The following is a 25,396-nucleotide window of genomic DNA, read 5'->3' as shown; positions in this document are numbered from 1 at the left end:
ATAGAGCATCCACATAGAAACTCAATAACAGTGGACTTGAATAACACTATAGAACAAATGACATAAATAGAACATTCTACCCAACAAAAGCAGAATATATATTTTTCTCAAGTGCACACAAAACATTCTCCAGGAGAGATCAGAAGTTAGGTGACAAAATAAGTCTTAAAAATTTTATGAACATTGAAATCATACCAATTGTTTTTTCTTAGCACATACAACACAACTAGAAACCAATAGAAGGGAAATTGGAAAATTCAAAATTATGTGACAACTAAGCATACACATAAACTATCAATGGATCAAAGAGGAAATCAAAAGGGAAATCAGAAAATATCTTCAGACAAACAAAAATAAAAATACAACATGTCAAAACTCTTGGGATGCAGCAGAAACAGTATTAAAAGGGAAGTTTGCAGTGATAAATAACTACATTAAAAAGGAAACACGCTTTAAATAAGCAACTATCTTTAGAAAGTAGAAAAATAAGAACAAAGCCCATGTTAGCAGAAGAAAGAAAAGTAACCAAAATTAGAGCAGAAATAAATGCGACAGAGAATAGAGAAACAATATGAAACATCAATGTCAGTAAGAATTATTTTTTGAAAAGATATACAAAATTGAGAAATCTTTATCTAAACTAAAAAAAGAGAAGACTGTAATAAATAAAATCAGAAATGAAAAATGATACATTTCAACAGATTCCACAATCTCATGAGATACTTATATGATCAATTAGAAGACAACAAATTTTATAATTTAGAGGAAATGGATAAACTCCTACATATATTCAACCTACCAAGACTGAACCATAAAAAAGTAGAAAATCTGGGCAATCCTAAAGCAGTAAGGTGACTGAATCAGTAATCAACTCAAAATGAATTAAAAACATAAATGTAAGAACTGAAAGTGTAAAATAACAAAAAGAAAACATAGGAGAAAAGCTCCACGACATTGATCTGACAGTGATTTCTTGAATATTGCAACAAAAGCACAGACATCAAAAGGGAAAATAGACAGCAGGAGTATATCAAACTAAAAGGCTTTTGTACAGCAAAGGAAATAATTAACAGAGTAAAAAGGCAACCTATGAAATGTTAGAAAATATTTGTATACCATATATCTGATAAGATGTTTATATCCAAAATATATAAAGAAGTTCTAGAAATCAATAGCAAAAGAACAACTAACATGATTTTTAAAAATGAGCAAAAGATTTCAAAAGACAATTCTCCAAAGAAGATATGGACAATAGCACATGAAAAAAAAGTTCAGCCTCACTAATTATAGGGAAGTGCAAATCAAAACAATGAAATACCACACCACACCCAGTGGGATAATTACTACCAAAAAATCAGAAATAACAACTGTTAGTGAGGGTGCGGAGAAACTGGAACACTTGTATACTGTTGGTGGTAATGTAAAATGATGCAGCTGCTATGGAAAATAGTATGATCGTTCCTCAAAATTTTCAAAACAGAAGTGCCATATGATCTAATAATCCCACTTCTGGGTATATATCCAAAAGAATTGAAATCAGAATCTCAAAGAGATATTTGCACTCCTATAATCATTACATCATTATTTACAATAGACAAGATGTGGAAATAATCTAAATATCTATCACCACATGACTAGATAATGAAAAATTGGTATATAAGTGCAATGGAATATTATTCAAACTTTAAAAAGAAGAAAATTCTGCCATATGTAACAATATGGATGAACCTTGAGGACATTGTGTTAAGTGAAATATGCCAGTCACAGAAGGACAAATACTTTACTCCACTTATATGAGGGGTCTAAAATAGTCAAACTCACAGAAGCGGAGAGTAGATTGGTAATAGCTAGGGACTCAGGAGGAGGAAATGTGGGAGTTGCTATTCAACTGTTCTAAAGTTTCATTTATGCAAAATAAATATGTTTTAGAGAGATCCAAGATGGTGGAGTAGATAAACACTATGCCTGTGTCCTTCCGTGAACACATTAAAATTACAACTAAATTACAGAACAATCAACCTGGAGAACCATCTGAAGTCAAGTCTAACAGACGTCCTATAACCTAAAATATAAAGAAACCACGTCAAGACTGGTAGAAGAGATGGAGATGCAGAACAGGCCTCAAAACTTCATGTGGAGTTTGAGAAGTAGGAGGGATATCTCTGCCATAGAGCTTCCTCCCAGAGGAGCAAGGAACCCCAACCCCCACACCAGGCTTCCCAGCCCAGAGTACTGGTGCCAGGAAGAGGAGCCCCCACATCTCTCTGTAAAAAACAATAGAGGTTCCAACCATTTGGATGGGACAGAAGGCTGCGAGAAATCCTGCCGTCCTCTTAAATGTCCCACACACAGATTCACTTGCTCACAGGCACTAACCTTGGGCTCCGGTGCAGGGACAGCGACTTGAGGGGCCTCAGAGACATACGACGGGGGGCGGCAGACTGAGGTGTGTGGCTGCAGGGGGAAAACTGGAAGACATCCGGTATTTTCCCGGTGACGGGTCCTTCTTCCCTGCAGCCAGCAGATGGGTGCCATCTTGCCTGTGTTGAGCCCACCTCCCACAGGCCAAATCTGAATCTGATTGGCCTGGTAAGCTCTGCTGCGCTGCTCTGTTGACTCAGCTGTGACTCCTCCCCAATCAACTCACACACAGCCAGAGGCACTTTCTCATTAGCAGCCAGCCCCAAACACATTGCAATCTTTCTTGGAAAACTGAGTTCCACAGACCCCAGGTGGCCAGCAACTGGACTCGGTGTGCTCTAACACTTTTGCTGAGTCACTCCAGGCTCAGCACTGGCACCACGCCAGAATCTACATTAACCTGGTGTAGGGATGGAGTCCCAGAGAGCAGTTTCCAGGCTCTCGACCTCATGTGGAAAGGTGCTGGCTCGGGTATTAGATGGCCATCAGCTGTAACCAGTTAGCCATTAATCACTAATATAACTGCTGTGGCTATGCTGGGGGGTTGGTTGGTGGGCAGAGAAGCGGATGGTGGGTTGCAGATCATGTGGATCCTACTTCCTGTGTCCTGCCCAGCCGCCGGCAAAACTGAGGTATAGAAAGACCCTTTGTTGGGGTACTGGCAGATGTTTGCTTTTGTGTCTCAATCAGCTGCTATCGAGAATATAGTGGTGTGAACCCCCTATCCATAGCTCTGTTGTTGTTCCTTTTCGGCATCAATATTTCCTGTGTTCTTGTGCAAGGAGCGGGAGTTGAGACCCTGCATTACACCTGGTGACCACAACTCTTCCCACTCTAGCTACTCCCTGTGACCCTGCATTACCCAACTCACATACCACAAAAGGCTTTATCTGCAACTGAACTTTAAGGAAGCTGGCAGGTGGCAGCAGGCCACCGGGTGTCCTGGCTTTTTGTGGAGTTACCCCAGGCCTGGTACTGGTGGCAGATGTCCTCGCTTCACAGTGAGGCCTCTCCCACATACCACCAGGTTTAGCACAGGAAGCAAACAACCACAGATAGCTTTATACTTCCTACCAGGTAGTCCCCAGCTGGTCACAGGCAGTGGGTGACCTGGGCCTGCACCGGAGCCCCTCTGATGGGGCCCCAGAATTAACATATCTGGAGGTTGGCTTCAGACCACAGCAGGGTACCACTCAATTATCCCTACAAGTGGCACACACAAAAAGTGGTCTCAACAGGCACCAGAGCCCATTGGCGCAAATCCCGTTCCATGTAGTAATCTCCCCACAAGCAGCCCATAAGCTGTGGACAAGGCCAAACCCCACAGTTAATCAGCCTGAAGGTCAATCACACCTACTGATCTACCACTAGCAATCAAGGCTCAACTATAACAGGAAGGCACACAGAACACACAAAAAGGACACACCTAAAGCACTCAGCTCAGGTGACCAGGGAGACTGTGTCACTGGACCCCACAGGACGCCTACTACATAAGGCCACCCAGGCAAGACTGGGAGACATATCAGATCTATCTAATACATAGAAACAAATACAGAGGGGCAGCCAAAATGAGGAAACAAAGCATCCTAAATGAAAGAAAAGGAGAAAAATCCAGAAAAAGAACTAAATGAAATAGAGGCAAGCAAACTACCAGAGACAGAGTTCAACACATTGGTTATAAAGGTGCTCAAGGAACTTAGTGAGAAATTCAACAGAGAGATAGAAAAAATGAAACAGGACATAGAAACCATAAAACGAGCCAGTCTGAAGTGAAGAATATAATAACTGAAATGAAGAATGCACTAGAAGAAATTAATGGCAGATTAAATGAAGCAAAGCATTGAATCAGTGGTTTGGCAGACAAGGTAACAGAAACAACCAATTGGAACAGCAAAAAGAGAAAAGAATAAAAAAAAAATGAGTATAATTTAAGAGACCTCTGGGACACCATCAAGCATAACAACATTCCCATCATAGGGGTAACAGAAGGAGAAGAGAGGAAGCAAGAGATTGAGAACCTATTTGAAGAAATGATGACAGAAAACTTTCCTAACAAGATGAAGAAAATAGACATACAAGACCAGGAAGCACAGAGAGTCCCAAACAGGATGAATCCCAACAAGCCCACAAGACACATTGTAATTAAAATGGCAATGGTTAAAGACAAAGAGAGGATCCTAAAAGCAGCAAAAGAAAGGCAACGAGTAACTTATAAGGGAGCTCCCATAAGACTTAGCTGATTTCTCAACAGAAACTTTGCAGGCCAGAAGGGATTGGCATGAAATAGTCAACATTATGAAAAGCAAGGACCTACAACCAAGTCTAATCTATCCTGCTAGGCTATCATTTAAAATCGAAGGACAGATAAAGGGCTTACCAGACAAGAAAAAGCTAAAGGAGCTCATCAACACCAAACCAGTATTGCAAAGAATCTGAGGGATTTCTTTAAGATTGAAAAAAAAAAAAGAAGAATAAAATGGCAGTAATTACATATCAAAAATTACTTTCAATGTAAATGGATTTAATGCACCAATCAAAAACATAGGGTGGCTGAATAGATAAGAAAACAAAACTCTTACATATGCTGCCTACAAAAGACTTCAGATTGAAAGTCACATACAGACTGAAATAGAGGGATGGAAAAAGTTATTTAATAAAAATGGAAACAAACAAAGAAAAATAGTTATGGTAGCAACACTTCTACCAGACAAAATAGACTTTAAAACAAAGGCTATAACAAGAGACAAAGGAGGACCCAGTAATACCACTTCTAGGTATTTATCTGAAGAAATACAAACTACTACTTCGAGGAGACCTGTGCTTCCATATGTTCATTGCAGCATGATTTACAATAGCCAAGATGTGGAGGCAGCCGGGGTGTCTGTCGAGGGATGAATGGATAAAGAGGAGGTGATTCTTATTTACAATGGAATATTGCTCGGCCATGGAAGAGACACTGTTTTCTTCTCAGTAAAAAACAAACAGAAACACATATTTCAAACAAAATTGAAGAGGGAAGTCTTTCCCTAAACAAGCTGTCATCTTCCAAAGAAAATCACTGCAGAAATCATCCAGGAATTGAATACACCCTTATACTCACAGCAGGGACACAAGAAAATGAATTCCCATTCTGATACTTTACATTGCTATACGAGAATGTGTTCTTGGTGCTGCTGCAGTCATTTTACGACCAACAAGCCTGATGACAGGAATGAACAGGTAGAAAATAGGAGAAAAGAAAGACTGAAGGACCCAGGATCCTTGATGACTTAGTTATCAAACCCAAACCACCACTTGACTTCTTTTCATGTGAAATAGCAAACTGCTTATTGTGCATGACATTTTGAGATTGGTTATTTATTTATTTTTTTTTACTTGCAACAAAATTATCCTAAATGACACAGAATGTTTTGTTATATATCTTATTTTAGTGTTTCCTTTTGTAACTGTTTGTTTATAGTTGAAGGTTTGGAATGTGTTCAATATCTATGTTAATAGCTAAAACGATTATGATTTAATGATAAATAAAATGGTTTATTCCATATTCTACAGCAACATGCACATTAAGCATATAGATAAGTAACAAAACTTTATTTTTTGTTTGATTCCATTCTCACCAAGTTACTTTGTGATTATAATTTAGTTCCCATGTGCATCTGCTTACATGGACAGACTGCACACTATATAACACAAATAAATATCATAGTTTATATGACATTGGCATTAGCAAAAAACCTTGATATGTATTCCAGATATATCTTTCTTTTTCACATTGTGACTTTAGGCTTAATCTCAAATATAATGGTATGATAATGTAATTTCATAATCAATTCTTTATTTAATCTGCTTCAATATTTTGACTTTAATAACATAGATATGAGTATGTTAGATAAATCAGTATAACTAGTTGAAGGACTTTATTTGCCAATTCATGATAATTGGCCTTCATATTTTAAGAACCTTTATCTGAGGCAGAGTTTCTTAATCTTGGCACTGTTGAGATTTTGGGCCAGATAGTTCTTTGTTGCAGGTAATTGTCCCATGAATTGTAGGATGTTAGGCTAGATTCCTGGAGTTGATCCACTAGATGCCAGTAGTATACACTCCTTTCCCCTCACCCAGTTGTGACAAACAAAAATGTCTACAAACATTACCAAATGTCCTCTGGGGTGAAAAATTGCCCTCCTCCTCCACTGAGGACCACTGGTCTATAAGACAATCAAAAAACCTTCTTTTTTTCTGATTTTGTCTGCCATTTACAGCATAACTCAGAATTAGGTTTACTTTGACTATCTTTGTTCTAGTATTTAGAAAGTGTTGCTAAGGTTTTCCACCATTCCGTCCTCTTATTCTCCCAGCTTCATAGGTCCCACAGCCTTAGGAAAGGGAAATCTTAATTAAGGAATTCTAGAAAGGAAATTGCAGGGAGAAAGAGATAATGATTACTATATTTTTTTTCCACTATGGTATTAGCTATTTATAAATATCTTTATGGAAAGAGGAGTAGTATATTTAATTATAAATGTAAGTTAATGATCATGATTACTGTCTACATGTGTCATAACTGTGGAACCCTATCTATCTTGCTTAAAATTTTGCCCCCAGACTCTAGCAGACTGTTTCCATTTTTGTTAGATAGTCAATATACGAAGCCTGACAATTAAGTTCACGAACTCATCCTAGAAAAAGTGCTACCTACCTCATTGCTGAGTATCACTACAGTCACCTTCAAAGTATTCCCCTTTGGAAGTTATGCACTGATGCCAGCACCTAGTCCACCCTTCAAAGCAATTTTGGAACTCTTTTTCTGGAATGGCCTTCAGAGATATTGTCGTATCACCCCTTGATGTCCTGAATGTTATCAAAATGTCTTCCTTTCAATATTTCCTTTATCTTCAGGTAAAGAAAGAAGCTATTGGGGGACAGATCAGATGAGTAGGGAGGGTGTTCCAATACAGTTATTTATTTACTGGCTAAAATCTCCCTCACAGACAGTGCCGTGTGAGCTGGTGCATTATCGTGATGCAAGAGCCATGAATTGTTGTTGAAAATTTCAGATCGCCTAACTTTTTCATGCAGGCTTTTCAGTACTTCCAAATTTAAACTTGGCTAACTGTCTAGTTGGTATAAATTCATAATGAATAATCCCTCTGATATCAAAAAAGGTTAGCAACATTGTTGCAATGAGTTTGCAAACTTAATTGTCTGAACTTCATATATCTGATGAATCCATCAATAAAGTTCTCATGTCTTTATCCAAAGGAAAACAAAAACAAAATGAATATGTTCTAAAAACCTGCTGTACAACATTGTGCCTATAGTAAGTAGTAATGTACTGTATACTTAAAAGATCGTTAAGGGGGTAGATCTCATATTATTGCAACAATTAAAAATAAAGTAAGGATATAGTTCTTAAATCAATAACATAACCTCCTGACTTAGGAAATTAGGAAAAGAAGGGCAAACTAAACTCAAAGCAAGCAAAAGAAAGTGAATAATGAAAATTAGAGCAGAAATAAATAAAGATAAGAATAAAAAAATACAAAGAGCACCAATAAAACTAAAGTTTCATTCCTCGAAAATATCAACCCTATTGATAAACTTTTAGTAAGAGCAATGAAGAAAAAAAGAAAGAAAACTCAAATTACTAAAATAGGGAATGAAAGAGGGGACAGTAGTACCATGCTCACAGAAACAAAAAAATGGATTATAAAGCAATACAATGAACAATTTTATATGAACAAATAATATAACTTATATAATATGAAAAAATTCTAGAAAGGTACAACTTACTGAAAATGGTTCAAATAGAAATAGAAAAACAGAATCATAACAAGTAAAGAGATTTAATTGTAATAAAAACCTTCCGATAAAGAAAGGCCCTGAAATAATGACTTTACTGTTGAATTCCAATAATTATTTAAAGAAGAATCAACAGTAATCCTTCACAAATCATTCCAAAAAATAGAAAAGGAGGGCAAACTTCCCAATTTATTCTATAAGGTCAGAATTACCCTGACACCAAAACTGAAAAAACACATCTCAAGAAAACTACAGACTAATATCACTTTTAGAAATAGACATAAATATCTTCAAAAAATACCAGGAAAAAGAGTCCATCATCATATAAAAGTATGATGGTCAAAATGGCAGAGTGAGAAAATGCTGTGCTTGCCTCCTTTCATGACATCAAAATTACAGCTAAACTACCGAACAACCATCAGTGACAATTGTCTGAAGTCTAGCTGAACAGAAGTCCTACAACTAGGGACATACAGAAGAAGCCACCTCAAGATTGGTAAGAAAGACAGACTTGGAACGAGTTGGTCCCACACGTGTGAGTAGCTGTTAAAAATCGGGGCAGTATATTTTGGCTGTGGAGGCACTCCCAGAGGACTGAGGGGTCCCAGCCCCATACTAGGCTCCCCAGCCCAGGGTATCAGTGCTGAGAAAAGAAGTCCCCACAACATCTGCCTGTGAAAAACAGTGGAGATTGTAGCTCACTGACACACAGGGCTGATAAAATCACAGGTGTTCCTCTAGAAGGGCCCACAAACAGACTTACTTGCTAATGGACTCACTCTCTCTGAGCTCCAGGGTAGGGGCAGCAGCTTGAAAGGTGCCAGGGACATACAGCAAGGAACTGATTGTTTGGTTTCAGAATGAGGGCTGGAGGTGCAGCTTTCACTCAGACAGAGGTGCTGGGAGAATCCATTGTTTCATTGTTGAGCCCACCCCACTCCTGGTGTGTAGAGGCAGATGGCCACCATTTCTGAGTCTCCGTCAACCTACCCTACCCAAGTGATTCCCTGAGACTCTGCCCCATCCAACATGTGGATCCACCCTAGCTGCTTCCAGCGGCTATTTCATACAAACAGCCTGCCTTGGCTCATGCTGCAAAAATGCCTAAAATCTCTCAAAGGGTCACAAAACCCAAACAAGAAGCATCTGGCCTCAGTGAGCCCCGTGCCTCTTGCTGAGCAGCCCAGAACCCAGCATTAGTGGCAACTGTCCTTGCTTTGTGCCTTGGCTTTTCCCAGGTACCTCCAAGCATAGTGTGGGTGGCTGCCATCTGCAGATCGCTTTGTGTCTCGTGCCAAGGCAGGGCAAAGGATGTGGCTGAACTTGGCCTGCAGCAGGACCCCTCCCAAGAAGCCCCAGGCTGGCACACCAGGTGGCCATCTTTAGATGAAGCCAGAGCACCACCCAGCTGCCACCATGGACGATAAACCCAAAAGGTATACTGAGCAGGCACCAGAGCTCTACTAAAGCAAACCCTGCTCTAGAGTCAGCCCCTGCACAACAGCTGCTTCATTGTACTAACAACTTGTCGTCACAACCAATTAGCCCAAGGGTCAATCGCTCCTATTGACATGTAAACGGGAACCAAGGCTCAACTATAACAGGAGGACACACACAAGGTTCACACCTGGAGCATTTGGCTCAGGTGTCAGAGGAGATTGTGCCACTGGGCCCCACATGACACCTACTGTATAAAGCCACCCTAGTAAGACCAGGAAACATAGCAGACCTACCTAATACATAGAAACACATGGAGGGAGGCAGCCAAAGTGGGGAGACAAAGAAACATGTCCCAAATGAAAGAAGAGAATAAAGCTTCTGAAAAAGAACTAAACAAAACTGAGATAAGCAATTTACCAGATGCAGAGCTAAAAACACTGCTTATAAGGATGTTCAATGAACTTAGGGAAAGAGTAGATGAAGTCAGTGAGAACTTCAACAAAGAGATAGGAAACATAAAAATGGATAGAAAACGTGAAAAAAAATTCAAAAATGAAGACTACAATGACTGAAATAAAGAATACATTAGAGGGAATCAACAGTAAATCAGATGAAGAGGATCAAATTAGTGGTTTAGAAGTTAAGTTGGCAGGAAAAACCCAAAGAGAACAGCAAAAATAAAAAAATAATAAATGCGGATAATTTAAGGGGCCTTTGGGAAAACATCAACCATACCATCATTCACATCACAGAGGTACTAGAAGGAGAAGAGAAACAGTGAGGAATTGAAAACGTATTTGAAGAAAAAATGAAAGAAAACTTCCCTAACCGGGCACAGGAAAGAGGCATACAAGCCCAGGAAGCACAGAAAGTCCCTAACAAGATGAACCCAAAGAGTCCCACACCAAGACACATCATAATTAAAAGGCTAAAGGTTAACAACAAAGACAGAATCTCAAAAGCAGCAAAAGAAAAGCAGTTAGTTACCTACAAGGGAACTCCCATTAGACTTTCAGCTGTTTTCTCAACAGCAACTTTGGAGGCCAAGAAAGGATTGACATGAAATATTCAAAGTGATGCAAAGCAAGGATCTACAACCAAGATTACTCTACCCAGCAAAGCTATCATTTGGAATGGAAGGACAGATAAAGAGCTTCCCAGACAAGAAAACGCTAACAGAGTTCTTCACCACCAAACCAGTATCACAAGGAATCTCAGAGGGACTTCTTTAAGATGAAAAAAAAAAAAAAAAAAAAGATCACAATTATGAATAATGATGGCAGTAACTGCATATCTATCAATAATTACTTTAAATGTAAATGGATTAAATGTTCTAATCAAAAGATAGGGTGACTAAACGGATAAAAAAACAAGACCCTCACATATGTTACCTACAAGAGACTTCAGATTGGAAGACACACACAGACTGAAAGTAAAAGAATGGAAAAAAATATTTCATGAAAATGGAAACAAATTAAAAACGCTAGGGTAGCAATACTTATACCTGCTAAAATAGACTTTAAAACAAAGACTAGAGCAAGAGACAAAGTAGGATGCATTAATACCACTTCTAGGTATTTATCCAAAAGAAACTTAAAATACTACTTCTAAGGGCATCTATATGTTTATTGCAGCATGGCAAAGATGTGGAGCTAATCAGGGTGTCCATCAATAGATGAATGGATAAAAAAGAAGTGGTACATATATACAATGGAATACTAGTCAGCCATATGAAAAAATAAAATGTTGCCATCTGCAACATGGATGGACCTAGATGGTATTGTCCTGGGTGGAGTAAGTCAGGCAGAGAAAGACAAATTCCATATGATTTCACCTATATGTGTAATGTAAAGAACAAAATAAAAAATAAAATAAAACAGAAAGTAACTCATAAATACAGAGAATATTTTGATGGTTGCAGCTGGTAGAGGGGTTTGGAGGTGTGAGTGAAAAAGGGAAAGGAATTAAGAAGTACAAACTGGTAGTTACAAAATAGTCACAGTGACGTAAAGAATAGCATAAGGAGTATAGTCAATAATATTGTAATAACTGTGTATGGTGTCATATGTGTACTAGATTTTTTGGGGTGATCACCTCGTAAGTTATATAAATGTCTAATCACTATGTTGTACATCTGAATCTAATATAATATTGCATGTCAACTCCTAGTGAAAAATAAAACAGTCATTAAAAAATAAATAAAATAAAAATATTATGCAATATGACAATGTAGAATTTATCTTAGGAGCATAAAGCTGATTCAATATTCCAAAAAACTATTATTGTAATAAACAATATTAATACAATCAGGGGAACCCACATGATCATCTGAATGGACACTGAAAAAGCATTAGACAAAATATAACATCTATTTATGATTAAACAAAATCACTCAAAGTACGAATAGAAGAGAACTTCCTCAACCTGATGAAGGGCACCAAAAAAAAAAAAAATTCATAGCTCTCACACGTAACAGTTATATACTGAAATCTTTTCCACTGAAATCAGGAAGAAGACAAAGATGTTCACTCTCACCAGCTGTATTTGACATTGTTCAGGTTCCAGTAGGTTAATTAGGATAGGAAATGAAGTAGAAGACATTCAGATTGGAGAGGAAGAAGTAAAACTTTCTATTTGCAGATGGTACAATTATATATCTACATATCTATATCTATATATATGTAAAACTAAAGAATCCATTTAAAAAAAAAAACACAAACTGTTAGAACCTATAAATGAGTTCATCAAGGTTGCAGGATGTAAGATCAACACAGAAAAATCAATTATATTTGTATATACTAACAGTGAAAATTCAGAAAATGAAATTAAGAAAGCAATCCCATCAAAAAGATAAAATATTTAGGAATAAATTTAACCAAAAAAGTGTGAGACTTGTGCATTGAAAATTATAAAACATTACTGAAAGAAACTGGAGAAGACCTAAAATATACAGATATGCTCTCTTCTTGGGTTGGATGACTTAATATTAAGCTGGCAATATTCTCCAATAGATCTAATGTAATCTCTATCAAAATTCCAATTGCTATTTTTACAAAAACTGACAAATTGATCCTTAAAATCATATGGAAATGCAAGAGATCCATTATAGCTAAAAACAGTCTTGAAAAAGGACAGCATAATTGCAGGACTCATGCTTCCCAATTTTAAAATTTACCACAAAGCTACAGTAATCAAGACAGTGTGGCACTGACATAAGGATAGCCATATAGATCAATGAAATGAAATTGAGAGTCCAGAAATAAACTCATATATCTATGGTCAATTGATTTTCAAGAAGTGTGCTAAGACCATTCAGTGAGGAAAGAATCTTTTCAACAAATTGTTGGGATAATTGGGTATTCACATAGGAAAGCATGAGCTTGTTCTTTCCACAACATATACAAAAATTAACTCAAATCAGATCATTGATCTAAATATAAGAGCTAAACACCGTGTTTCCCTGAAAACAAGACCTAGCCGGACAATCAGCTCCAATGCATCTTTTGGAGCAAAAATTAATATATAAGACCTGGTCTTATATTATACTATATTATATAAGACCTGGTATTATATTATATTATATTATATTATATTATATTATATTGCATTACACTACATTATATCATATTATATTATATTATATTATATTATATTATATTATATTATATTATATTATATTATATTATATTATATTATATTATGCCAGTCTTATATTATAGTAAAATAAGATGGGGTCTCATATTAATTTTTGCTCCAAAAGACACATTAGAGCTGATTGTCTGGCTAGGTCTTATTTTCAGGGAAACACGGCAGTTGGTTAGAGTGCAAGCTCTGAACGACAGGGTTGCTGGTTCGATTCCCACATGGGCCAGTGAACTGCGTCCTCCACAACTAGATTGAAGACAACAAGCTGCTGCTGAGACTCCGGAGGGGTGACTGGATGGCTCACTGGGTTATAGCGCGAGCTCTCAACAACAAGGTTGCTGGTTCAATTCCCGCAAGGGATGGTGGGCTGTGCCCCCTGCAACTAAGATTGAAAACTGGACTTGGAGCTGAGCTGCACCCTCCACAACTAGATTGAAGGACAACAACTTGGAGCTGACGGGCCCTGGAAAAACACACTCTTCCCCAATAAAAAAAATATAAATAAATAAATAAATAAACAAACAAATGAGCTAAAGCTGTAAAATTTGGGAGAAAAATATGTAGGGGTAACTCTTCTTTACCAAACAAAAAATGATAAACTAGACCTCATCAAAGTTAAAAAACGTTTATTTGTCAAAATATACTATTAAGAAATTGAAAATACAACACATATAATGGGGAAAGAGATGTAAATATATTTCTGATAAGGGGCTAGCTTCCAGAATGTATAAAGAACTCTTACAACTCGACAATAAAGACAAATAATGAAATTATAAAATGGGCAAAGGATCTGATAGACATTTCTCCAAATAATTTATACAAATGGCGAATATAAGCGCAGGAAAAGATGCTCAACATCATTAGCCATCAGGGATATGTACGTTGAAACCACAACGAGATAACACTTTATGTTCACTAGGATGGGCACAAGTTAAAAAATTTAAAATACTAAATTTAAAATACAATAATGTGAAGAAATAGTAATCCTCATTCATTGCTGGTGTAATGGTAAAATGTTACCGCTACTATGGCACACTGTTCAGCAGTTCCTCTAAAAGTTAAACATAGATACATCACGTGATCCAGCAATTCTCCTCCCAGGTATATACCCAAGAGAACTGAAGACATATGTTCAGACAAATCTCGTGCATGAATATTCACTGAAGCATTACTCATAATAGCCAAAAAGTGGAGACAATCTAAATGTCCATCAAACAATGATGAGATAAATGATAAACAAATGTGGTATAGCTATACAATGGAATATTATTCTGCCATAAAAAAAAGTATAGAAAAAAGTATCCTACATCATGAATGAACTTTGAAAACATTATTTCAAGTGAGTGAAACCAAACTCAAAACGCCACATATTTACAAACATCTTTATATGAAATATTCAGAAAAGGCAAAGCCATAGGGACATAAAGTAGATTAATAGCTTCCATGGACTGGGGGAGGGGAGTCACTGCTAATGGGAAAGGTGTTTCTTTTTTGGATGAGGAAAATATTTTGTAATTAGAGGTGATGCCTGCACAACCTTATTAATATACAAAAACTACTGAATCCTACAATTTACAGTCATATTTTGTGCTATGCGAATTATATCTTTTTAAGAAGGCACTATTAGGCTATGCCTGTGTGGCCTAAATTATAGCACTGTATCAGTGCACTATCATTTTTGGGTCAGGGCATTGCTGAATGCCAAAATATTCACATACCTGAAAGGGGCTCCTCTAGTGTTGCAGTAGTAAGGCCTCTGTTTGCCTGCCACTATACTTCAACTTCTAATGTAGTGTTTTCTTTAACAGAATGGTAAAGTCCAGTCAGTAAAGGTATCTTTTTCATTATTCTAATACAAAAAGTGATAAAAGTGTGCAGAATATTATCAGAATCTTCTTCAGGCATCAATAACATGGAAAATGTTGGTTCAGAAGTTTGGCACAAGAAAAGTTCCTTTTAGGTATAAATTATCCAATGTATTAGCACCAATGATTTTTGTTGATATTGTTGTTTGTTTTGTTATGATTGAGTTATGAGACCAAGTATGGTGGTTTGCTGTTGAAATGATGGGCCCCTATGGTGTGAAAACAACCTAGAGACGGTCTCTCAGTTCACAGATCTCAGGATAGGAGTGGTTGAAGACAGGAGTCTGGAGGCCAGCAAAGAATAATTCAAGGGGCAGATTAGATGGAGAGCCTTACTACCTTAAAGCGTAAACTGGCTAGTTATAAAGGGCACTGATCTAGACAGCCGAATTGATTCAGAAGTTGTTGATGGTTAGAAGAAAGTGTCCAGGGTACTCTGAAAATAAGATCAGGTAAAGAGACATAGATCTCTGGTTTCATGGCTCAGAAAGTGTCAGGCAAGGGTGGTCTAGTACCCCTGAATACTCTGTTTTGGAGAAGGTTCTCTGAATAATTGATGCTGATATGATATATTTTTTTATCCTCAGATTACCAAGACCATTAGTTTGACTATACCTTTTCTCTGACACTCTTGGTACTTTACAGAGAGCTTCATCCCTTTTTGAAATGCTCATTTCTTACGGATTTAGAGAATTGTCTTCATTTTCTTCAAAATCCTTTGGTAGCTACAGAAATGCATGACTGAATTTGACTGACAGCTGTGGACAAAAAAGGGGCCACATACTAAACCTGATAAGCAAGCTCAGGGCAGGCTGAATTTAACCCCATAGAATGGTCTTAACATAAAAATTACTAACTAAAAGCAGGTCAGGGCTGTTAGTCACATCCTTGGCCCATAGCTTCCTTGACAAAGGCTGTCTTTACCTTAAGTAAACTTGTCTATTGTTTTTACATCTAAGATAAACCCTTAGACTGTCAGATAATCCCATTTTTCCGGACCCTCAGGGCACAACCCACCACATCAGAGCACCAGACTAAAGAACCCCTCACTGTTATCTCATTCCCTGAATACCATCCCTGTGTGCTGTAAACGTTAGATAACTATCCTGTACCCACCAATGTAAAAGAAGTATGTGTCTCTCCATTTTACCTTTTACCCAATTCCAGAGGTTTCCTGGCTTTGCTTTCTCCCTCCCCCTTAATCTACCACCAATGGATTTCATGTAACCCTCCTTACATCTCTTCCTTTGATTCTAATGTATAAAATAAGCTGCAAAACTGCCATTTTTCAGAGCATTTTCTTAATCTGTTGAGATTTTGCTTCCTGGCAATTGTCATCAGTTTGGCTCAAATAAACTCATTAAACTTCTCTATAGGTTTGGACGTTTCTTACGTCAACAAGGCTCTACAAAGGGTACTTTGTTCTCCTGTGTGCACAGTGTGCTATAGGAATTCTCTTCATCCTATAATTTATACCTAGTAATCTAACTCTCTTAGGAAAAGAAAGCTATTTAGAGTTGGAGAACCTGTTGAATCTACCAGCAAGGAGAGTGACTCCAAGGGAGGGAAAGCCACTAGTTATAATGTTAATTGCTATCATAGGGAACAGGGACTGTAAGCTGGAAAGCAACATTGAAATCATGGGCAGCTAAAGAATAGCAACTTGTTCATACTTGACATTAAAATCTAGATGATTATTTTCAGTTTTCTTTCAGGTACTTGGTATTGAATGATCTGACCCACGGGGTGATATGCAAGACAAAGGTAGACACAAACTGTATTACATAATCATTTCTAAGTTCTCTTTTATTTCTGAGTTGTCTTTCCCTAAGTTGTCTCCTAATACCTTTAAAAAGAAGCCTTCCATTAAGTCAAATAAATTCTAATGCTCTTCAATCTAGATATTTCTCTTACATTATTTTACCAAAGAACTTTATGAAACTGTTTAGCATAAACACACTAGTGCCAAATGGGACAGCTAACTAGTTAAAAGAGTATGCTAACATATTTTTCTATCTTTAATATCTGACTTTCAAAACTATACATTTGCCATTTTCTTCATAATGTCAAGATGCGCAATACCTAATACTGCTGAAATGATTTTTGGTGTGAATAGAAACAAAGAAAAATAGTTTCCATAGCAACATGTCTTTCTATATGAAAACACTAAGAACATTGCTTTCATCACTATTCAAGTTTTGTCTTGTTTTGTCAGTTTGACTATTGATTTATTCAGAGGATAGGGCAGATGCTGAATATCAATTTGAGGAAAGAATATACGCAAATGGACAGTTAAAAATGTATTATAATTTCACACAGAGTAAGCTATTTAGTGGCAAAGGCTTTCTGATATAGGAAAATTATAAAATGTGATATGGGGAAAATAATTAAGCTATGTTATATGTTAAGAGGGTGTTTTGTAAATTTTGCATGGACCATAATCCAATAGATTTGTGGAATTAGCATATGAAGATGAATGGCTATTTCATGATTGTGCTATAAATATGCATCTATGGAATGAAGTTTATTACAGGCTAATAATGGGCCAGGTTCAGAAGCTGGAAAGAGAGAGCGAAGACAATCTAGCATTGAAGTTATTGCTAAAGAATGAGGTGCCCAGTCCCTCAAAATTAATGTATACCATATGAATTAATGACGATAAAACAAGGCTGGATCCCTGACTCAGCTGAATGAACTACCTGATTTATTGTTTTTTCTTTCTGTGCTGTGCACTCTTAAATCGGGCACAAAATTCTGTGTGTGTGTATGTGTGCGTGTGTGTGTGTGTGTGTGTGTGTGTGTGTGTGTGTGTGTGTGTCAGAATGAGAGAAAGACTGAGATGTATTGAGCATGTTCCAGCCAGTTTTCTGGACCCTAAGGTATTCAGATGAATATACAGGGCGTTGTTGTAAGCATAGATGAAAAATGACTCATTCTGCCTAAGGAAAACCAAACAAAACAGGTTTCATGGAAGAAGTGACAATGGAATTTTCCATCGAAAGATGAGTAGGAATTCTAATTTAGGAAGATAAGAAGGAATTTCACAGCAGAGAAAAAAATAGCATTAAAAGGAAGGCATTAAAAAAAAGTACGATTTGTTTTGGGGAGAAAATATAACCTGTTGTATTTGGAATACACATTATTTTATAGCATAAAGAGAAAAAAATTATTTTCACGTTTGGGCAGTGCAGACATTATTTCGGTCATGATGCCAGTATGAATTAATCCAACTAGACTGTTTCATCGTAGCAACAAAGGGAGCAGAGAGTAGAGGTATGTGAGAGAAATTGGGTGACTGGACAGATGGTGGACATAAAGATGTTCAACCAGAAAGCCATGTGACTGACATTGAGAGAAGCTAGAGAAATGGTAGACTAGGAAGGACAAACAGTGTGAAAAGGACATTTACCAACTGACAGGAGCAAGAAATTGAGAGGAACCTCCTGTTCTGCCTCGAGTTGTACTACCTCTCTGAAGTAAAACCTATCTGCTGACAAGCAAGTTTCTTTCCACGAGATCTAACAGTAAAGCTTTCCCTATGTAAACAGCCTCTTTCTTCCCTTTTAGCACTTGATTCTTACCTTATGTCATCAGCCCCAACCCTTTCACGTATACACCAGCCGTGCCTCTATGTAGCACATATTCTCATGTCATTCTTTGGTTGCCTCAGGATCCTCCTAATGGTGCTCTGTCTGGGCTTATTGTGCCTGGGCGGGAACACATACCCCACGCCAGTCTATCTCTCCGCCTTCACCTCAGTTTTCCCTGTTCTGTGTCCTACATCTCATCAGTTCTTCCTCCCCATGTATATCAAATACGTCTACTCCTTTCTGTCCAAGACATCTTCAACTTAACATTTAGGCCTCCATCCTTCAATGGTTCCCTATTGCTAGCAAGATAAAATGCAAACTGGAATGATAATGGTCTGAAATAAGTTAATGGAATTTCTAAAATTACTTTAATTACACTTTAAGAATAGTCTACACTTTAAAGGAATCTGCCTTGGTATACCAGCATGTTATGAAATACATGAATAAAAATTATGTTGGTCACATTACAATGTTTATAGAAGAAGCAGGTTAGATGTGAAATTTTGTAAATTTAAAGATCAGGTGTGATACAGTCATAAGAACTTGTCTCATTGATGTAATATTTCACAAAAAAAATGATGTTTTACGAAGCACATCATTAAAATGCTGAATTTGCACATGTACATGTGCTCTCCCTAAACTGTTAGCAAAACTCATTTTTTTTAATGAGGTGCTGTGCAATTTCAATGGTAATTATGTAATGAATCTCAATGTCCTTAAATAGATTTTTTGCATTTCATTTTCCATCTTTTCTGAAGGCCTAATCTTTGAAAATAAAATTGTTTATTTTGTACAATCAGCAATGTCTGTAATCCCCTAGAAACTTGGTGATATTTTCTTCTTGTTTTAGACTCATAGGCCCAATTTTTAATTTTAAACTTTTGAAATGTCCTTATGTGTGACCTTTGACAAGTCATTCAAACCATATGTGGCTCAGTTTTTGACCTATAAAGTGATGATGATAATATTTCTGATAAGGTTGTTATGAGAATTTAATATAATACGTATGAAGTATTCAGCATAGCTCCTGTCACATGGTAAGTTTCGCTGAATATTACCTGTCATTATCGTTATTATGATTATCATATACCTTCTAAGTGGAGGTCCTTACAATATATATTTTTAAATTTATTAACTACTTTCTATTCTTTAATCACTCTCTCATAAATGGTTAATAATAATAATATTTTGGGTCCTCACTGTAACTGATATGACCTGACCTCAGAGGGAACAGGAATAAGTATGGAAAAGAGAACATATATCAGTTAGAATAGGCTACATTATGGTGCAATAACAAAAAATCCCCAAACCTAACTGATTTAAAAACAAAGTTCTATTTCTGACTCATTCTACAGGATCATTACAGATCATCAGGGGTTTCTGTTCATCATAGTCACTAAAGCTCCTGGGCTGACAGAGCAGTCACCATAGCATTGTCAGTCACCATACCAAAGGCGAAAAAGAGAGCACTGAGGAATCTTGCAACAGCTTTTAAATACTTTGTTCTGAAAGTATTTAAGGACATCTGACACATGTCTCTTCTGCTCAAAATCATTGGCCAAAACTAATCACATGGCCTCACCCAAATCCAAGAAAACCAGGAAGTGCACTCCTACCATGTGTGCAGAAGATGGTGAGGCAGACATATCTGACAAACAACATTAATGACTATAACCAGACTCACCTATATTCTAAAGTTGGGTAGATGATATTATCAGGTAGAAGTCCTATGTCTGTTGAAGCCCAGGGGTTTTATATCCTTGAGTTACGATTAAGGATTGAAGTAATAACAGTCTTTATTCACTCCATGGAGTTGAATAGGACACAACCCAATCCGACCCTTTACTTAGATTCCTTGTGATGGTTTCATGAGAAGTGTTCCCAATAATGGAGTTCCTTGCCACTTGAATATGGGTTAAAAAAAATGGAGTGCCTGAATCTCTAAACTGTATCAAATGCAAAGGAGATATGCTCAGTTAAGGATTTCATCATTAATTGGCATGAAGAACCTATGCTAACTCTCATGTTCCTGCTTTGACTAACTGGGTAGGTGGTAGGCACCTTTTGTGAGGTAAGGGTGAGAGAGGGATAGGTGGATGACTGGAAAAGGCAGAAGATGAATTCAATTTTGGACATGAATTGAAGTGCCTATATGGTGTCTGTACCTAGGAAGATCAATCTGCATGAGTGATGGAGTTTGTGGAATCAGTACTGTAAATGTTAAATTAGTTGACACCATTAGCATTAATATAATAATCCAGAGGGAAGATGTACACTGAAAAGAGCATAGTGACAAGGATAAAACTCTGTGGGTCAGGTAACAACCCAGATGTGAATTACTTAAAAATGAACAAACCTATTGCGGTGCATCCATACAATGGAAAACTACTTGGCAACAGCAAGGATGAATCTCAAAAGCATCACGCTAAGTAATACAAGTCAGACACATAAGGTTACATACTGTATGATTCAATTTATATGATATTTTGAAAAGGCAAAACTATAGGGACAGCTATCAGGTCAATGGTTGTCAGGGGTTGGGGATGAAGACAGAGAAGATTGACTGCAAAGAAAAACAAGATAATTTTTTGAAGTGAAGGAAATGTTTTATATCTTGATTTTAGTAGTAGTTACATAATAGTATGCACTTATCAAAACAGCCATATTTATTCTATTTTAAAAATTTATTGGGGTCACATTGGTTAGTAAAATTATATAGGCTTCAAGTGTATACAAACAAGACAAACGAAGAAAAACTCATAGACACAGATAACAGTTTAGTGGTTACCAAAGGGTAAGGGGGAGGGGGAGTAAAAGAGGAAAAAGGAAGTCAAATATACAGTGATGGAAGGAGAACTGACTGTAGGTGGTGAACACATAATGAAATATATAGACGATTTAAAAACAGCCCCTTTTAAAGGCACTCTTTTTAAAAGGTAAATTTTGCTATATGTCAATTATACCTCAATAAACCTGATCTTTAAAAATAACTCCATGGATGAGCAACATTCGAGGCACATGTAGAAGAACCTCAGGAGATTGAGAGAAAAAAAAAAAATGGTGAGAATGACAGGAGAAAACCCAGAATTGATGTGGAAACAAATGGAGGAATCTTAACATGCAAGGTAGGACTAATTTTGTCTACTAATGCCCACAAAGTGCTCTTTATACTTAGCAAGCAGAAGGTCATTTATGACCTTGGTAACAGTGCTTTAAGTAGAGCAATGAGGATGAAAGCCAGTGAGCTGAGAAGGGAATGGAGGTGAATACACGGTAAAAGTGTATATAAACTATTCTTTAAAGAGGTTTTAATTCAAGTTAAGGAGAAAGAAAATGGATAGCTAGATAGCAACATGTAGTCAAAAGGGGATTTTCATTGTGGGGCCAGTGAGAGAAGAAGCTTAAATATCCATTAACAGAGAATACTAGATGGAGTGAGGTTTGTGGGGAGACAAGGTGAAATAGATCCAGAACACATGTAGAAGGGAGCATGCTTTGATAAGAGGAAGCACACTGATATCCATTGAACTGTGCCCTCCTAATTTATATGTCAAAGTCCTAACCTCCAGTACCTCAGAATTTGACCTTATTTGGGTAATGGGTCTTTACAGATATAATCAAGTTAAAATGAGGTTGTTAGTATGGACCCTTATCCATGACTGGTGGCCTTACAAAAAGGGGAAATTTGCAGAGACATGCATGGAGAGAAGACAATGTGAAGAGATATAGGGAGAAGATGACCATGTACAAATCACGGAGAAAGGTCTGGAACAAATCCTATCCTCACAGCCCTCAGGAGGTAATAACATGGCCAACACCTTGATTTTAGACCTGTAGACTCCAGAGCTCTGAGACAATAAATTTTTGTTGCTTACACAACCTAGTTTGTGGTACTTTGTTATGACAGTTCTATCAAACTAATGAAGACACTTTCTTCACTTAAATTGGTGTGAAGGAAGGCAAGATGAGAATCATGCAGATATCAGTGGCAAGCAGGAATATGAAGAGTCCATACCTGATAGTCTATTTTTTTGTTAAAGAAAAAAAGATGTGAAATAATCTATTAAAATGAAGATGGAGAGAGATAAAAATGGTGATGATTTGAACTTTCTGTTCTGGAGAGCACGATAAGGAGCTGACTAGTGATCCTATAAAAGTTACTATTGGGCAATATTGGAAGCACCACTAAGATGAGCAGACATGGAATTGTACTGATGCCTGTGGGCACTGTTGTGTTCTTCTATAGCAGTGATCATGAACCTGGAGATAAATGAGGAAAATATAGACAAATGAACTGATTGAGGGTTTTACGGCATGATTAGTGAGGGCAATAGAAAAACAGTAGAACATGGCAAGAGGAATAGTAAACGGAAATGTGATATAGTCTGGATAGTAAAGGAACTCAAGACTGAAATGTTGAGAGAAAGTGGACAGGTTAAGGATCGACATTTCTTCTTTTTAATCTAATTAAATTTATTGAGGTGACATTGGTTAATAAAATTGTATAGATCTCAAGTGTACAATTCTATAATACATCATCAGTAAAGTTCTTGATAAGAGAGGAAGTAAAATGGAAGAATAGCAGGGTTTGTTCCTATACTGCTGCTGAGAACATAAACTGGTATAGCCTCTATGGAAAACAGTATTGGAGGTTCATCAAAAAATTAAGAATAGAATTACCATATGACCCAGCAATCCCTCTTCTGGGTATCTACCCAAATAAATCTGAAAACATTTGTCCATAAAGATAAAGGTACCCCTATGTTCATTGCAGCATTATTCATGGGGCCAAGACATGGAAACAACCAAAGTGTCCTTCGATAAAGGTTTGGATAAAGAAGATGTGGTACATATATACAATGGAATATTACTTGACCATAAAAAGACAACATGGATGGATCTTGAGATTATCATGCTAAGCGAAATAAGTCAGACAGATAACGTTGAGAACCATGTGACTTCACTCATATGTGGGATATAAACCTTAAAGCAACAAAGGAACAAGACAAACAAACAAAAACTCATAGACAAAAATAACAGTTTAGTGGTTACCAGAAGGTAAGGAGGGAGGGGGGACATAGAAGAGGGTAAAGGGGGTCAAATATATGATGAGAGAATATCTGACTCTGGGTGGTGAACACACAATGCAATATATAGATGATGTATTATAGAAATGTACCCTTGAAACCTATATAAGTTTATTAGTCATTATCACCCCAATAAATTTTTAAAAATTGAAAAAAAAAAGTCAGGAGTCTTTCCTAAGGCCACATTCAATTACTAAATGTTGCTTCTACTCTTAATCTGTATTGAAACTATATTTTAATATTTTGGAAAAAGAAGAATAGCAGAGTTGGATGAGATAGTGACATACGTAGTTTAATATTTTAATTCTGGAGCAGACTTGGGCATAGATGAATGACAGATAGGAAAGCTGGTGAACTTGAGGTGAAGACACTATGATGTTAGGATGGTAGATGAATCATCCACATGGACTTTTAAGTTACCAATGATGATATCAGTATTTGAGATGGAGAGAAAAATTATTACTAGGCACCAGAATCTTCAAAAGTGGCTAAAAGATAAGTAGATAAAGATGGCAAGGAAGGGCAAAAGATGCTAGAAGATAACAGAGCTGGACACTACAGGCCTCAAAGAATAAAGGAGTTTCAACTACAGTTGGAGGAGTAATTATATTATCTATCATGCTAATATTGTAAATAAAGGCCTATTATTTCATGTAGATATAGATATAAAGATGATATAGATAGCAGTGTTAAATATTCATGTACTTCCAAGAAATAAAATTTACTGTCTGGCAATCATAACATGTAAATAAATACAGAATTTAAGTGTGTATATGGTGTTCTCAATTATCATGTAGTTTCAGGGTAACACTGGACAAAACGTGACTCCAGTATACTTCGTGAATTCACCTCAACTAGTAATGTCTCATTAATGGAACTCATGGAGCAGCTTAAGTTCATGCTTCACAATAGTAATACAACACAAAATATACTGTGCTGTGGAGTAAAATTTATTTTTTAAATATTGGTCTCCAAGAGCCCTTACAATTGACATATTTGCATTATTAATCAATATACTTTAAATGTGAAGGTGATGCTATGGATTAACCATAAGGTGCACATAGAAGATGTTTATGTTAAACAGCAGAATGATTTTTTTTGATAGGTGTCCTAGGCTAAGGATGTGATTATGACCAGAGAACAGAGTGTAATTATAATTATGATCAGTGCATTAAAGTATCTTACTTTAACCCAGGATTCAGGATTCTTTATAGCAGAACCCCATTCAGATTTGTTGATCTCAGGATGCATCCCCAGGGTCTGATCATTTCCAACTTTCTGTTGTACACAAAATATTACCATTAGACCAGCACTGTCCAATAGAGTTTCTCTCCAAGTATGTAAATATTCTATACATGCACCATCCTGTAGGGTATTCACTAGCCACACTTGCCAGTTGAACACTTGAAATGTGGCTAGTGTGACTAAGGGGATGAATGTTTTAAATAATTTAAATTTGAATGTAAGGAAATCATATGTGGCTAATGGCTCTCACATTGGAGAATGCACCTCTAGACCCCATTGCCCCTTAAGGATGACTGCATTT

The sequence above is a fragment of the Rhinolophus ferrumequinum genome, chromosome X (genome assembly GCF_004115265.2).
Source record: "Rhinolophus ferrumequinum isolate MPI-CBG mRhiFer1 chromosome X, mRhiFer1_v1.p, whole genome shotgun sequence".
NCBI lineage: Eukaryota > Metazoa > Chordata > Mammalia > Chiroptera > Rhinolophidae > Rhinolophus > Rhinolophus ferrumequinum.
This window is presented reverse-complemented; position numbering follows the sequence as displayed.